This window comes from Salvelinus sp. IW2-2015, linkage group LG30 (genome assembly GCF_002910315.2).
Source record: "Salvelinus sp. IW2-2015 linkage group LG30, ASM291031v2, whole genome shotgun sequence".
In the NCBI taxonomy this organism is placed as follows: domain Eukaryota; kingdom Metazoa; phylum Chordata; class Actinopteri; order Salmoniformes; family Salmonidae; genus Salvelinus; species Salvelinus sp. IW2-2015.
This window is the reverse complement of record NC_036869.1, coordinates 11,527,012-11,543,892: the sequence shown is the minus strand read 5'-3', so window position 1 is coordinate 11,543,892 and position 16,881 is coordinate 11,527,012.

Here is a 16,881-nt window from a genome sequence, read left to right as displayed (position 1 = left end):
AACACAAAAATACGTATGTTGATTGAATGGTTTATTTTGCATATTTGTCTAAATGGCAGTCGCAAGTGACTCATTTCCCCAAGTATCAAGCCATTTCGCTACCAACTGCAATAACGTTCTACTAAATATGTGTAATTGACCAATAAAAGTGGATTGCATTTGAATGAACGTAAAATCAACTGAAAATAACATAAAATAAGACAGGTAGACATAATATTAATGTATTCACACAATTTATTTTACATTATTTAAGTCCAAAAAAACATCCGTTTTGAGCTCTCACCTTGAGACAGTAGATTGGAGCAAAGTTCACACGAAGCATCTGCAAGTGCTTTGGCTGAAACGCATTCAACGTGTTCTCTACACTAGAAAATAAATCCACAGATTAAAGTCAAAAAACTAGTTGTTTTAGTTCGTTTCTCTTGATTAATCTGCCTCTTTCATCTTTCTTCTTCTGATTCATATGGGAGTGGCGAACCACTTTATAGGCTGCATTACCACCACCAAATGTGACAATTTATATACGTTTTCTTAACATCCGCAAAGACGCTTAGTGATATCTCAACAACCCATGTCTCCCATTACAAGATTCTTCTGGACTCTAATGTATTAGTGCTGGGCGCCTTTCTGCTTGGCAGGTGCATGTAGTTTGGCTGTGGTGTGTTAAACCACTTAGGAGCTGGGTTTGGAGTGACTAGGGGAAGGCACTACTCCCATTGTGAACAAGGGTCTGGCAGGCCAAACGGATGACAAGCTCCACCGTCAGTGTTCTTGGGACGCTCTGGATGGTGGCCAGGGCAAGAAAAAAAAAAAAACGCTGAGGGGTTGTGGAGGTGCCACTGCTGTCCACTCTGTGTAGGGCCATAGCTGCTTTTTATTTTTATATTTTATTTTGAACCTTTTTTAACTAGGCAAGTCAGTAATGAACAAATTCCGTTTCAATGACGGGCCTTCACCGCCAAACCCGGACGGATCTCACTGCATTAGGTGTATAGATGGGCTGATAGCTTTGCCTCGGCTGACTGGGGGCAGGTTTAGAGACGCTTGGCTTCTGGATGGTGGCAGGGGCATTCTGGATGTAGGTTGAAGAACTGCCAGCCTGGGCAGAACTGAAGAGGCCGGAGATTGGCCCACTACTGGCAGCATAGCTGGGCTGGTAGCTCCTCCTCTGAGCAGACATTTGTCTGTGCTTGCTTTTGGCAGGTGTAGTGCTGCTTGGCTTCTGGCTGGTGGCAAGGACATTCTGGCTGTAGGTTGAACCACTTCCACCCTTGTTAGAGGTAACAGGTTTTGGCTGGTGCACAGTGTAGCAGCCAGGTTTGATTTCCATAGGAGTTTCCACTTTGTGTAGAGCTCAGGCAAAAAGAGACTTGAGGTAGAGGGCTCCATCTATTTAATGGCAGAGGTGTTGGGCGTATTGACTGAGGTTGAACCACTTGACGCTTTGGGAGAGGTTTTTTGGCTTGACGTTTTGGGAGAAGCGGGCTTGTAGTTTGTTTGCACTCCACATTGAGTAGAACCAAACCTCAGAGACCTGCTCGAATGAAGTTCGGACACTTGACGGTCAGGGGTGTAGACAATTCCCTTCCAGACTGGACAGAAACTTCTATTGGTCCTCTTGAAACCAGGATAGATGGCATAACGGGTGAGGTCTGGTCATAGCGGTGAGGGAGGTGGTGTGGGTAGGAGCTGAACACTGTGGCTGGAGGCTCCTCTACTCTGATCTGGACACAACCTTGGTTGGGTTGCTGGAGGTGGAAAACATTATTCCTCTGGGTAGAGCGCATAGTGGTTAGGAGGAGATACACCAGTAGAGGGTTTCAATATTACTAGAGACAGCAGCCAGCTATACCGGACAATACCTTGAAACCTAACATAGCCTTGGCCATAGTGGTTTGATGTGGGGGTGTTGGCTCTGGACTTGAGCTTCCGCTTGTGCCACAGAATTCTGGGAGGTTGTTGAAAATTCTGAACTGATTCAGAGCAGCTGTGTAATTTTTTTTTAACATTCTGGCTGTAAAGCCCCGCACAGACTCTACAATTTTAGCTGTCCTGTGCCACGATTTTTCATCTCAGAACAAATTTCAACGTCTGGGCAAATTCTTAAGCCGTAAATGATTGTCGGACGTCTTGGCTCGTTCAGTTGATAGGTTAGTCTGGCTGTATTAAGTACCACTAGGTGTGGTCGTCGTAGGCCTCCGATAAAGTTCTGGCAGTGTCATAAAGTTTTTAGTCTATATCGTATAGTGCGCTGGTGTTATGAGACGACCCGGTGACTGACCAATAGGAACACGGCAGGTACTTGAGTATGCACACAAATATATTGTAATAGAGTGCTGAGGAGGAGAGTCTACTGTGTCCGGAGGCGACTTCACGAATTCATTTTCTGCATTCAGGGTCCCTCAAACATCATTTTAAGCTTTGTTTTACTATGACAGTTACAGCTGATTCTAGATTGTATATACTATTTGCTCTCCTTAAATATAAGTCATCTGATTTATTCGTTTCAGGCTCTAAAATTACTATAATACATATATTTTTTACTTTTTACACCTTTCGTGATATCCAATTGGTAGTTACAGCGTTGTTCCATCGCTGCATTTCCCGTACGGACCTCGGGAGAGGCGAAGGTCGAGAGCCAAGCGTCCTCAAAACACAACCTCGCCAAGCTAACTGCTCGCTCAACCGCAAGCCAGCCGCACCAATGTGTTGGAGGAAGGAAACACCGTACGACCTGGTGACCGATGCTCAGCTTGCATGTGCCAGGCCCGCCACAAGCATTACTTAGAGCGCAATGTGACAAGGACATCCCAGCCGGCCAAACCCTCCCTTACCTCGGACAATGCTGCACCAATGTGCGCCACCTCATGGGTCTCCGGCTGCAGCCGGCTGAGACACAGCCTGGGATCTAACCCAGGTCTGTAGTGACGCTTCTATAACTGCGATGCGGTGCCTTAGACCGCCTGCGCAAATCGGAGCTCGTCTCTGAATTGTTTTACTAAAACTTTTTGCCGCCAGCTCCTGATATCAGGGCATAAAAACTACACATCTGGCTCCTGACATATTTTTATTTCATTTATTTAACCAGGTCAGGCAAGTTGAGAACAAGTTCTCATTACAATTGCCGACTGCCAAGATAAAGCAAAGCAGTACGACACATACAACAACACAGTTACACATGGAGTAAAAAACATACAGTCAATAATACAGTAGAAAAATAAGTCTATATACAATGTGAGCAAATGAGGTGAGATAAGGGAGGAAAAGGCAAAAAAAAGGCCATGGTGGCGAAGTAAATACACAATATAGCAAGTAAAAACAATTAGACTTGCCCGAGCTTGTTTTCCCATTTTTTTCCCAGGCTAAACTAGCTGACTAGCTGAGCTATGCTAGTTTTCGTCTTCATTGCCAAAGTTCATAAAATACTGCACCCTCAACTTCAAAACTAATTCGCTAGTAATACAATCATGTAACTCAGAAAATTGCTGAAATACTATTTTTTTGAATAGTCATGACTGGTTTGAGATTGGTTGAAGACAACAGTGGCGAAGGATATCAATGCTATTTAAGGCGGACCCAATTTAATTTTGAGACCACCGCGTAGGATAGCTGGCGTAGGATAGCTGGACATTTTTACTGGTCTTGGAACTGTGACACAGCCAGCCTCTCCTGACTTGGCTTGATGGGATATGTTGTGATTTGTCAACACAACCAGATACTGATATACACAGTCTTGTACCCAGTGGCAACCCATCATTCAGGGCAGGTGGGCCAGAACCCACCTGTTTTGAGCCCCACCTGTCTGGCAAATTTTTTTATGCTGCTTTTTTGTATGCTGTTTTGTTTGTTATTTTACCATTAATACGTGTTACATATCATTTTCCTAACAAATGTACAAACAAATCATTGAGTAAAAAATCTACATACAAACATGTCTCCTTTTTACTTTCTTGAGTAAGGCAGCTCCAAAATGCAGGTATTTCAGCCTAGCTCAGTGCTTTCTGTGGTGGTGGGCAGCCAGCGGAAAATACAGAGCTTAGGTGTTGGTAATATTCTCTAGTTGCGCCGTGACTAGCTCAGTTTCTGTCTCCATGGGGACACTACGTCATTGCAAAATGTACAGGACTTCTGGAACCCCCCATACATCAAACACTTATTAAACATTTTAGAGATTAGGGTAGATATTTGGTTAGCTGTAACCCTAAGCAATTTGGCGTGAAGATTATCTGTACCAGGTGAATTGTCATCCGAAAGAGACAACAGCATCCTTTCTACTTCCTCCCTTTCTACTTGGTTAAATTTGAACATGCATTGCTGACACAATCTTTTATAAGGTATAGACATGGAGCCATCAGTTGGAATCATAGCATTCCTCAACTCGTCCACTTTGCCTGTAAAATATCATCTGAAAGTAATTTGCGATGTCGTGTGGCTTTGTAATAACATACCCTCTGATTCAACAAAAGAGACAAACATGTTTCGAATTCCTACCCATAAAAGTGTTCAACGTTTCCACAGTTTCCCAGTTTTCCCATCACCCACTTCATCAATTTTGTGTTGTTAGAATCCCTTCTTCTATCCTTTGTTTGCTTTGGTCACGAGATTTCTTAATTTACAATAATTTAGCTTATAAAACAAAGTGCCATATTTATCTGCTGCTTTTAAAAATCATTCAATTTCTCAGCTCATCATCAATCCATGGGGCACTGTCTTGACTTCACAGTGCATTTCTTTTAAAGGGCATGCTTATCAGCTATACTCATAAATAATTGAATAAGCTAACTTAGTGACATTTCAGGGTCATCCTTAATGCACACTTCTAACCATTGCACATTCTTAATTGAACCTCCGGTAGCACTTCTGTAGATTACCTTAGGGCAGCCTTTGGATTTTAGTTTTCCTAGAATGCAACCAATTTATGACAACCTAGTTTAGCCACTGATACAGCTTTAGAACAATGTTCAGCCATGTGGTAAAAATGTGGTGATACAAGTGTGATGATGTGATACCGGACCTATAGTGACGTTCTGGTTGGTAATGTCATAACTTGCGTCAGGTTACATACAGTTGAACATGTTATTACTCCAACTTCGTGAAGCGACAAACTGACACGTTTTCATTTTCGTCATAAACAACTTTATATCGAAGAGTCCCTTTGAGTTCACGACCGCACATGCGCAGTTCACGACCGACATGCGCAGGTTTGCAGATACTGTTGTAAGACAACAGTGGCGAAGGATATTCAATGCTATTAAGGCGGACCCAATTTAAATTTGAGACCCACCGCGTAGATTAGCTGGCGTAGGATTAGCTGACATTTTGACTGGTCTTGGAACTGTGACAACAAGCCAGCCTCTCCTCACTTGGCTTGATGGATATGTTGTGATTTTGTCAACACAACCAGATACTGTATATACACAGTCTTACCCAGTGGCAACCATCATTCAGGCAGGTGGCCAGAACCCCACCTGTTTTGACCCCACCTGTCTGGCAAATTTTTTTATGTGCTTTTTGTATGCCTGTTTTGTTTGTTATTTTACCATTAATACGTGTTACATATCATTTTCCTAACAAATGTACAAACAAATCATTGAGTTAAAAAATCTACATACAAAAACATGGTCTCCTTTTTACTTTCTTTAGTAAGGCAGCTCCAAAATGCAGGTATTTCAGCCTAGCTCAGTGGCTTCCTATGGTGGGGCAGCCAGCGGAAAATACAGAGCTTAAGGTGTTGGTAATATTCTCTAGTTCGCCTTGACTAGCTCAGTGTTCTGTCTCTCATGGACACTACGTCATTGCAAAATGTACAGGACTTCTGGAACCCCCCATACATCAACACTTATTAAACATTTTAGAGATTAGGGTAGATATTTGGTTAGCGTGAACCCTAAGCAATTTGCGTGAAGATTATCTGTACCAGGTGAATTGTCATCCGAAGAGACAACAGCATCCTTTCTACTTCCTCCCTTTCTACTTGGTAAATTTGAACATGCATTGCTGACACAATCTTTTATAAAGGTATATGACATGGAGCCATCAGTTGGAATCATAGCATTCCTCAACTCGTCCACTTTGCCTGTAAAATATCATGAAAAGTAATTTGCGATGTCGTGTGGCTTTGTAATAAACATACCCTCTGATTCAACAAAGAGACAAACATGTTCGAATTCCTACCCATAAAATTGTTCAACGTTTCCCACAGTTTCCCAGTTTTTCCCATCACCCTTACTTCATCAATTTTTTGTTGTTAGAATCCCTTCTTCTATCCTTTGTTTAGCTTGGTCACGAGATTTCTTAATTTACAATAATTAGCTTATAAAACAGAGTGCCCATATTATTCTGCTGCTTTTAAAAATCATTCAATTTCTCAGCTCATCATCAATCCATGGGGCACTGTTTGACTTCACAGTGCATTTTCTTTTAAAGGGCATGCTTATCAGCTATACTCATAAATAATTGAATAAGCTAACTTAGTGACATTTCAGGGTCATCCTTATGCACACTTCTAACCATTGCACATTCTTAATTGAACCCTCGGTAGCACCTTCTGTAGATTACCTTAGGGCCAGCCTTTGGTATTTTATTTTCCTAGAATGCAACCAATTATGACAACCTAGTTTAGCCACTGATACAGCTTTAGAACAATGTTCACCATGTGGTAAAAAATGTGGTGATACAAGTTGATGATGTGATACCGGACCTATTAGTGACGTTCTGGTTGGTGAATGTCATAACTTGCGTCAGGTACATACAGTTGAACAGTTATTACTCCAACTTCGTGAAAGCGACAAACTGACACGTTTTCATTTTCGTCTTAAACAACTTAATATCGAAGGAGTCCCTTTTGAGTTCACGACCGCACATGCGCAGTTCGCGCGAGACGACCGTTAGACCCCGGTGACATTGTTTCTACGTGTGATTTAGCTAGCCAAAGCCGCCATGACATCACCTAAAAGTGTGATCGGGATTTCTATTGGAGAGAGTTTTAGCTAACATGCATACCTTACTGTCTGTGAAAATGTACAGTTTTCGCGAACTCACTTCACTCATACATAGAGTGAGGTTTGCGCTGCTGATGCTTGCACATGCGCAGATCAAATACACGCTGCGAGTCGACGTAGCCTCAAACCAATCTCAGATTGTACGATTGCTTAAATTCTGTCATCACAATCTAGTCAAATTGGTATCAAGATTTTAAAGGTGTACATCGCACAGTCGGCGTGATCTGGTGTGCACATTGAGCTCACAGGGGGGAAAAACGAACTAAAATGGAATTAAAATAATTGAACAGATGTCTGTCAATTACCGAAAAATAACCTACATTTCGGTTAATCACTCAGCACTGGATTACGTCTGTTATGTTATCACGTCAGATTGTGCGATGTACACCAATTTAAAATCTTCTTGATACCCAATTTGACTAGATTGTGATGACAGAATTTAAGCAAATCGTACAATCTGAGATTGGTTTGAGGCTACGTCGACTGCAGCGTGTATTTGATCTGCGCATGTGCCAGCATCAGCAGCGCAAACCTCACTCTATGTATGAGTGAAGTGAGTTCCGAAAAACTGTACATTTTCACAGACAGTAAGGTATGCATGTTAGCTAAAACTCTCCTCCAATAGAAATCCCCGATCACACTTTTAGGTGATGTCATGGCGCTTTGCTAGCTAAATCACACGTAGAAACATGTCACCGGGTCTAACGGTCGTCTCGCGCCGAACTGCGCATGTGCGGTCGAACTCAAAGGGACTCCTTCGATATAAAGTGTGATGACGAAAATGAAAACGTGTCAGTTTGTCGCTTTCACGAAGTTGGAGTAATAACATGTTCAACTGTATGTAACCTGACGCAAGTTATGACATTACCAACCAGAACGTCACTAATAGGTCCGGTATCACATCATCAACTTGTACCACCACATTTTTACCAACATGCTGAACATTGTTCTAAAGCTGTATCAGTGGCTAAACTAGGTTGTCATAAATTGGTTGCATTCTAGGAAAACTAAAATACCAAAGGCTGCCCTAAGGTAATCTACAGAAGGTGCTACCGAGGGTTCAATTAAGAATGTGCAATGGTTAGAAGTGTGCATTAAGGATGACCCTGAAATGTCACTAAGTTAGCTTATTCAATTATTTATGAGTATAGCTGATAAGCATGCCCCTTTAAAAGAAAATGCACTGTGAAGTCAAACAGTGCCCCATGGATTGATGATGAGCTGAGAAATTGAATGATTTTTAAAAAAGCAGCAGATAAATATGGCACTCTGTTTTATAAGCTAAATTATTGTAAATTAAGAAATCTCGTGACCAAGCTAAACAAAGGATAGAAGAAGGGATTCTAACAACACAAAATTGATGAAGTAAGGGTGATGGGAAAAACTGGGAAAAACTGTGGGAAACGTTGAACAATTTTATGGGTAGGAATTCGAAACATGTTTGTCTCTTTTGTTGAATCAGAGGGTATGTTTATTACAAAGCCACACGACATCGCAAATTACTTTCATGAATATTTTACAGGCAAAGTGGACGAGTTGAGGAATGCTATGATTCCAACTGATGGCTCCATGTCATATACCCTTATAAAAGATTGTGTCAGCAATGCATGTTCAAATTAACCAAGTAGAAAGGGAGGAAGTAGAAAGGATGCTGTGTCTCTTTCGGATGACAATTCACCTGGTACAGATAATCTTCACGCCAAATTGCTTAGGGTTACAGCTAACCAAATATCTACCTCAATCTCTAAAATGTTAATAAGTGTTTGATGTATGGGGGGTCCCAGAAGTCCCTGTACATTTTGCAATGACGTATTGTCCCATGAGAGACAGAACACTGAACTATCACGGCGCAACTAGAGAATATTACCAACACCTAAGCTCTGTATTTTCCGCTGGCTGCCCCACCACCACAGAAAGCACTGAGCTAGGCTGAAATACCTGCATTTTGAGCTGCCTTACTCAAGAAAGTAAAAAGGAGACCATGTTTGTATGTAGATTTTTTAACTCAATGATTTGTTTGTACATTTGTTAGGAAAATGATATGTAACACGTATTAATGTAAAATAACAAACAAAACAGGCATACAAAAAAGCACATAAAAAAAATTGCCAGACAGGTGGGGCTCAAAACAGGTGGGTTCTGGCCCACCTGCCCTGAATGATGGGTTGCCACTGGTACAAGACTGTGTAATACAGTATCTGTTGTGTTGACAAAATCACAACATATCCCATCAAGCCAAGTGAGAGAGGCTGGCTGTTGTCACAGTTCCAAGACCAGTTCAAAAATGTCCAGCTAATCCTACGCCAGCTAATCCTACGCGTGGGTCTCAAAATTTAAATTGGGTCCGCCTTAAATAGCATTGAATCCTGCGCCCAACTGTTGTCTTACAACAGAGATCTCAACCTGCGCATGTGCGTCGTGAACTGCGCATGTGCGGTCGTGAACTCAAAGGGACTCCTTCGATATAAAGTTGTTTATGACGAAAATGAAAACGTGTCAGTTTGTCGCTTTCACGAAGTTGGAGTAATAACATGTTCAACTGTATGTAACCTGACGCAAGTTATGACATTACCAACCAGAACGTCACTAATAGGTCCGGTATCACATCATCAACTTGTATCCACCACATTTTTACCAACATGGCTGAACATTGTTCTAAAGCTGTATCAGTGGCTAAACTAGGTTGTCATAAATTGGTTGCATTCTAGGAAAACTAAAATACCAAAGGCTGGCCCTAAGGTAATCTACAGAAGGTGCTACCGAGGGTTCAATTAAGAATGTGCAATGGTTAGAAGTGTGCATTAAGGATGACCCTGAAATGTCACTAAGTTAGCTTATTCAATTATTTATGAGTATAGCTGATAAGCATGCCCCTTTAAAAGAAAATGCACTGTGAAGTCAAACAGTGCCCCATGGATTGATGATGAGCTGAGAAATTGAATGATTTTTAAAAAGCAGCAGATAAATATGGCACTRTGTTTTATAAGCTAAATTATTGTAAATTAAGAAATCTCGTGACCAAGCTAAACAAAGGATAGAAGAAGGGATTCTAACAACACAAAATTGATGAAGTAAGGGTGATGGGAAAAACTGGGAAAAACTGTGGGAAACGTTGAACAATTTTATGGGTAGGAATTCGAAACATGTTTGTCTCTTTTGTTGAATCAGAGGGTATGTTTATTACAAAGCCACACGACATCGCAAATTACTTTCATGAATATTTTACAGGCAAAGTGGACGAGTTGAGGAATGCTATGATTCCAACTGATGGCTCCATGTCATATACCCTTATAAAAGATTGTGTCAGCAATGCATGTTCAAATTTAACCAAGTAGAAAGGGAGGAAGTAGAAAGGATGCTGTTGTCTCTTTCGGATGACAATTCACCTGGTACAGATAATCTTCACGCCAAATTGCTTAGGGTTACAGCTAACCAAATATCTACCCTAATCTCTAAAATGTTTAATAAGTGTTTGATGTATGGGGGGTTCCCAGAAGTCCCTGTACATTTTGCAATGACGTAGTGTCCCCATGAGAGACAGAACACTGAGCTAGTCACGGCGCAACTAGAGAATATTACCAACACCTAAGCTCTGTATTTTCCGCTGGCTGCCCCACCACCACAGAAAGCACTGAGCTAGGCTGAAATACCTGCATTTTGGAGCTGCCTTACTCAAGAAAGTAAAAAGGAGACCATGTTTGTATGTAGATTTTTTAACTCAATGATTTGTTTGTACATTTGTTAGGAAAATGATATGTAACACGTATTAATGGTAAAATAACAAACAAAACAGGCATACAAAAAAGCACATAAAAAAATTTGCCAGACAGGTGGGGCTCAAAACAGGTGGGGTTCTGGCCCACCTGCCCTGAATGATGGGTTGCCACTGGGTACAAGACTGTGTATATACAGTATCTGGTTGTGTTGACAAAATCACAACATATCCCATCAAGCCAAGTSAGGAGAGGCTGGCTGTTGTCACAGTTCCAAGACCAGTCAAAAATGTCCAGCTAATCCTACGCCAGCTAATCCTACGCGGTGGGTCTCAAAATTTAAATTGGGTCCGCCTTAAATAGCATTGATATCCTTCGCCACTGTTGTCTTACAACAGATATCTCAAACCAGTCATGACTATTCAAAAAAATAGTATTTTCAGCAAATTTCTGAGTTACATGATTGTATTACTAGCGAATTAGTTTTGAAGTTGAGGGTGCAGTATTTATGAACTTTGGCAATGAAGACGAAAACTAGCATAGCTCAGCTAGTCAGCTAGTTTAGCCTGGGAAAAAAATGGGGAAAACAAGCTCGGGCCAAGTCTAATTGTTTTACTTGCTATATTGTATTTACTTCGCCACCATGGCCTTTTTTTGCCTTTTCCTCCCTTATCTCACCTCATTTGCTCACATTGTATATAGACTTATTTTTCTACTGTATTATTGACTGTATGTTTGTTTTACTCCATGTGTAACTGTGTTGTTGTATGTGTCGTACTGCTTTGCTTTATCTTGGCCAGGTCGCAATTGTAAATGAGAACTTGTTCTCAACTTGCCTACCTGGTTAAATAAAGGTGAAATAAAATAATTCAGGAGCCAGATTGTAGTTTTTATGCCCTGATATCAGGAGCTGGCGGCAAAAAGTTTTAGTAAACAATTCAGAGACGAGCCTCCCGATTTGCGCAGCGGTCTAAGGCACCGCATCGCAGTTATAGAAGCGTCACTACAGACCTGGGTTAGATCCCAGGCTGTGTCTCAGCCGGCTGCAGCCGGGAGACCCATGAGGTGGCGCACAATTGGTGCAGCATTGTCCGGGTAAGGGGAGGGTTTGGCCGGCTGGGATGTCCTTGTCACATTGCGCTCTAGTAACTGCTTGTGGCGGGCTGGGCACATGCAAGCTGACATCGGTCACCAGCTGTACGGTGTTTCCTTCCTCCAACACATTGGTGCGGCTGGCTTGCGGGTTGAGCGAGCAGTATAGCTTGGCGAGGTTGTGTTTTGGAGGACGCTTGGCTCTCGACCTTCGCCTCTCCCGAGTCCGTACGGGAATTGCAGCGATGGAACAAGCCTGTAACTACCAATTGGATATCACGAAAAGGTGTAAAAAGTACAAAAATATATGTAATTATAGTAATTTCAGAGCCTGAAACGAATAAATCAGATGACTTATATTTAAGGAGAGCAAATCGATATATACAATCTAGAAATCAGCTGTAACTGTCAATAGTAAAACAAAGCTTAAAATGATGTTTGAGGGAACCCTGAATYCAGAAAATGAATCGTGAAGTCGCCTCCGGACACAGTAGACTCCTCCTCCTCAGCACTCTATTCACAATAATATTATTGTGTGCATACTCAAGTACCTGCCGTGTTCCTATTGGTCAGTCACCGGGATCGTCTCATAACACCAGCGACACTATACGATATAGACTAAAAACTTATGACACTGCCAGAACTTTATCGGAGCCTACGACGACCACACCTAGTGGTACTTATACAGCAGACCTAGACCCTATCACACTGAACGAGCCAAGACGTCCGACAATCATTTACGGCTTAAGAATTTGCCCACGACGTTGAAATTTGTTCTGAGATGACAAAATCGTGGCACAGGACAGCTAAAATTGTAGAGTCTGTGCGGGGCTTTACAAGCCAGAATGTTAAAAAAAAATTCATACAGCTGCTCTGAATCAGTTCAGAATTATTCAAACAACCTCCCAGAATTCTGTGGCACAAAGCGGAAGCTACAAGTCCAGAGCCAACACCCCCACATCAAACCACTATGGCCAAGGCTATGTTAGGTTTCAAGGTATTGTCCCCGGTATAGCTGGCTCTGTCTCTAGTAATATGAAACCCTCTACTGGTGTATCTCCTCCTAACCACTATGGCTCTACCCAGAGTGGAATAATGTTTTCCACCTCCAGCCAACCCAACCAAGGTTGTGTCCAGACTCAGAGTAGAGGAGCCTCCAGCCACAGTGTTCAAGCTCCTACCCACACCACCTCCCTCACCCGCTATGACCAGGACCTCACCCGTTATGGCCATCTATCCTGGTTTCAAGAGGACCAATAGAAGTTTCTGTCCAGTCTGGAAGGGAATTGTCTTACACCCCTGACCGTCAAGTGGTCCCAAACTTCATTCAGAGCAGGTCCTCTGAGGTTTGGTTCTACTCAATGTGGGAGTGCAACAAAAAACTACAAGCCCAGCTTCTCCCAAAACGTCAAGCCAAAAACACTCTCCCAAAGCGTCAAGTGGTTCAACCTCCAGTCAATACGCCCAAACCTCTGGCCATTAAAATAGATGGAGCCTCTACCTCAAGTCTCTTTTGCCTGAGCTCTACACAAAGTGGAAACTCCTATGGAACATACAAACCTGGCTCTACCCCTGGTGCACCAAGCCAAAACCTGTTACCTCTAACAAGGGTGGAAGTGGTTCAACCTACAGCCAGAATGTCCTTGCCACCAGCCAGAAGCCAAGCAGCACTACACCTGCCAAAAGCAAGCACAGACAAATGTCTGCTCAGAGGAGGAGCTACCAGCCCAGCTATGCTGCCAGTAGTGGGCCAATCTCCGGCCTCTTCAGTTCTGCCCAGGCTGGCAGTTCTTCAACCTACATCCAGAATGCCCCTGCCACCATCCAGAAGCCAAGCGTCTCTAAACCTGCCCCCAGTCAGCCCAGGCAAAGCTATCAGCCCATCTATACACCTAATGCAGTGAGATCCGTCCGGGTTTGGCCGGTGAAGGCCGTCATTGTAAATGAGAATTTGTTCTTAACTGACTTGCCTAGTTAAATAAAGGTTCAATAAAATATAAAAATAAAAAGCAGCTATGGCCCTACACAGAGTGGGACCAGCAGTGGCACCTCCACAACCCCTCAGCGCTTTGCCCTGGCCACCATCCAAAGCGTCCCAGAACACTACGGTGGAGCTTGTATCCGTTGGCTCCAAGACCCTGTTCACAATGGGAGTAGTGCCTCCTCCCCTAGTCACTCCAAACCCAGCTCCTCAAGTGTTAACAAGCCACAGCCAAACTACACTGCACCTGCCAAGCAGAAAGGCCCCAGCACTACATACATTAGAGTCCAGAGATCTAGTATGGGAGACCATGGGTTGAGATATCACTAAGCGTCTTTGGATGTTAGAAAAACGTTATAAATTGTTCACATTTGGTGGTGGTAATGCACCTTAAAGTTGGTTGCCTACTCCCATATGAAATCAGAAGAAGAAAGATGAAAGAGGACAGATTAATCAAGGAAAACGAACTAAAAACAAACTAGGTTTTGACTTTTTAATCTGTGGATTTATTTTTAGTGTAGAGAACACACGATTTTGAATGCTTTCAGCAAGCACTTCAGATGCTTCGTGTGACTTGCTACTAATCTACATGTCTTCAAGGTGAGACTCAAAACGGATGTTATTTTGGACTTAAATTAATTAAAATAAATTGTTGAATAATTAATATTATTCTACCTGTCTTATTTTATGTATTTTCAGTTGATTTTACGTTCATTCAAATCAAATCCACTTTTATTGGTCAATTACACATATTTAGTAGACGTTATTGCAGTTGTAGCGAAATGCTTGGATACTTGGGAAATGAGTCACTTGCATGACTGCATTTAGACAAATATTTCAAATAAACCATTCAATCAACAGTACGTTTTTTGTGTTATGAATTATTTAGCCATTTACTGTGCCATCCTTGAACCCTAGAGACCAGTGGCCAGGCATTGAGATTACTGTGTGGAAAGTAGGGCCTCCATTTCCATGTCACCCTATAGATGTGATGTAGGTGCCATCTACTGTTGAATGGCTGCACTAACATTTTTGCTTGTGCAGTGTMTCTCAGCTTCAGTAATATGTAGATAGCATGACATGCTGACCAAAAAGGCTGTGTTGCGTGCGCGATCATAGCAAAAATAAATGTACACACATAAATGTACACACCTTTTTATACTAGCCCAAGATAGACCACAGCCTGTCATTTCCAAAGGGAGCAAATTAATCATTGTGGGCAGAACATATTCAAAAATTTCATCCAAACTGCTAACCAGTCCATAAAATAGAACTTGGTTCTATTTTAGACACTTGACGCGCTGAAATCCCGCGCTGAAATCCCTCCCATCTACTCATTCTCCCATCTACTCATTGGTTTTTACAAGCATATAACCACAGATACATCAATGAGACAGATATTTTGGCAGATGTATAAACGTGAAGCATCTGGTTGGCGTTTCCACTCACTATCAAATATGATGGTGAGAGGAAGCCCAATGGTCGGCAGTGGGAGATGGGGCGAGATGGATTTTCACCGACATTCTGCTAGTTTTTTCATCAATGAAACATTTGATCTCAATATTATTTTTTGTTTCCAAAACTATCTCGTGCTTGGCTCTGCCCACCTTGCTTGTTCTGCCCACAATGATTAATTTGCTCCCTTTGGAAATGACAGGCTGTGGTCTATCTTGGGCTAGTATAAAAATCTTTGATATAGCTATGTGGGTGATTAAAAGATGAATGAGGTCCACACTCCAGTCCAGTTAGTGGTGGTAATGCACCTTAAAGTTGGTTGCCAACTGCCATATAAAATCACAAGAAGAAAGATGAAAGAGGACAGATTAATCAACGAAAACAAACTTAAAACTAACTAGGTTTTGACTTTTTAGTCTGTCGATTAATTGTCAGTGTAGAGAACACACGATTTCGAATGACTCAAAATGGGTAGAAATTCTACAAATATCCAGCAATGAAAAGGACCATATGTATTTCAGGTAAAATAACAACCCAATGTTTATCTCTGAGGACAAATTAGCTAGCAACAGCAAGTTAGCCAAATGTCCATGAATGTTTCATGTGTGTTAATATATAGTAGTTGATGTGTTTATATAATATATAGTTGGTTGTTAGGAGAATTAAGTTCTCATGTTCTTTAACCAATTAAATTAAATTACTCAGTCTGCTATATCAGGATTTGTAAGATACTGATAGAAATAAAAACAGACAGAGGCCCAGTCTACAATAGTCAAATGTTTATTTACGGGAACGTTCTGCCTATCATTTCCTGTACATTGGTCTATATACCTCACATTTCGTRATAAATGTCCCTCCTCCTCTCAGAAACAATGACAATATAGTTCACAAGTCTTCCTGTCCTACATTGTCTGCCACCTGTTATACAATCTACTACAAGCCCAAGATCTCTCCCCTCCCTGGGTGGGGATAGAATGTCCTGTAAGGAACACAGTAGTATAGCTTGTCTGTCGATAGCTCCTCTTATCTCATACATTGTCTCACGCTTACATACTAAAAAGGAACAAAAAGTCCTTGTCCTAATTCTGACTAAAACTACACACATCAGATCTATAGAGGTATGATTCTAATAAATTTCATACAATCATACAATGACAGGGTAGTTTTAGTTATAGTTCTACGTCAAATGTATACATAATTTAGTCATTATTCATGAAAGTCGCATAACATTGGTTCACAGGTGGTTCTGGTACTTTAACCTGCGTGTCATGGTGTCATGGTGGGTATAGACAAAATCAAGATGCACATGATGGCACACAGAGATGCACGCGCGAAGCCGGTTTGTTCAGCATGTGAGGCTTGTTTGTGTAAGTAGACAGCACAATAACCAGAAATTTCATTTTGCATCTAAAATTTAAATGCGGCCCTAAAATATGAGTAGAGCTCATTCAATCGTTATGGGGGAACATGGTGTGTATGACATCATCTCTCACCAGTGGGTTGAGCTTATGAATATCATGGCAGCACTGTGGAGGGTTCGCGTCTTGCTGCTTCTGGCTCGACTTAGCTTTTTTATGGGTATTTTTGCGTTAATTATTACTCTGTTTGCCCAGAATGTTTGTACAATAAATTCCTATGA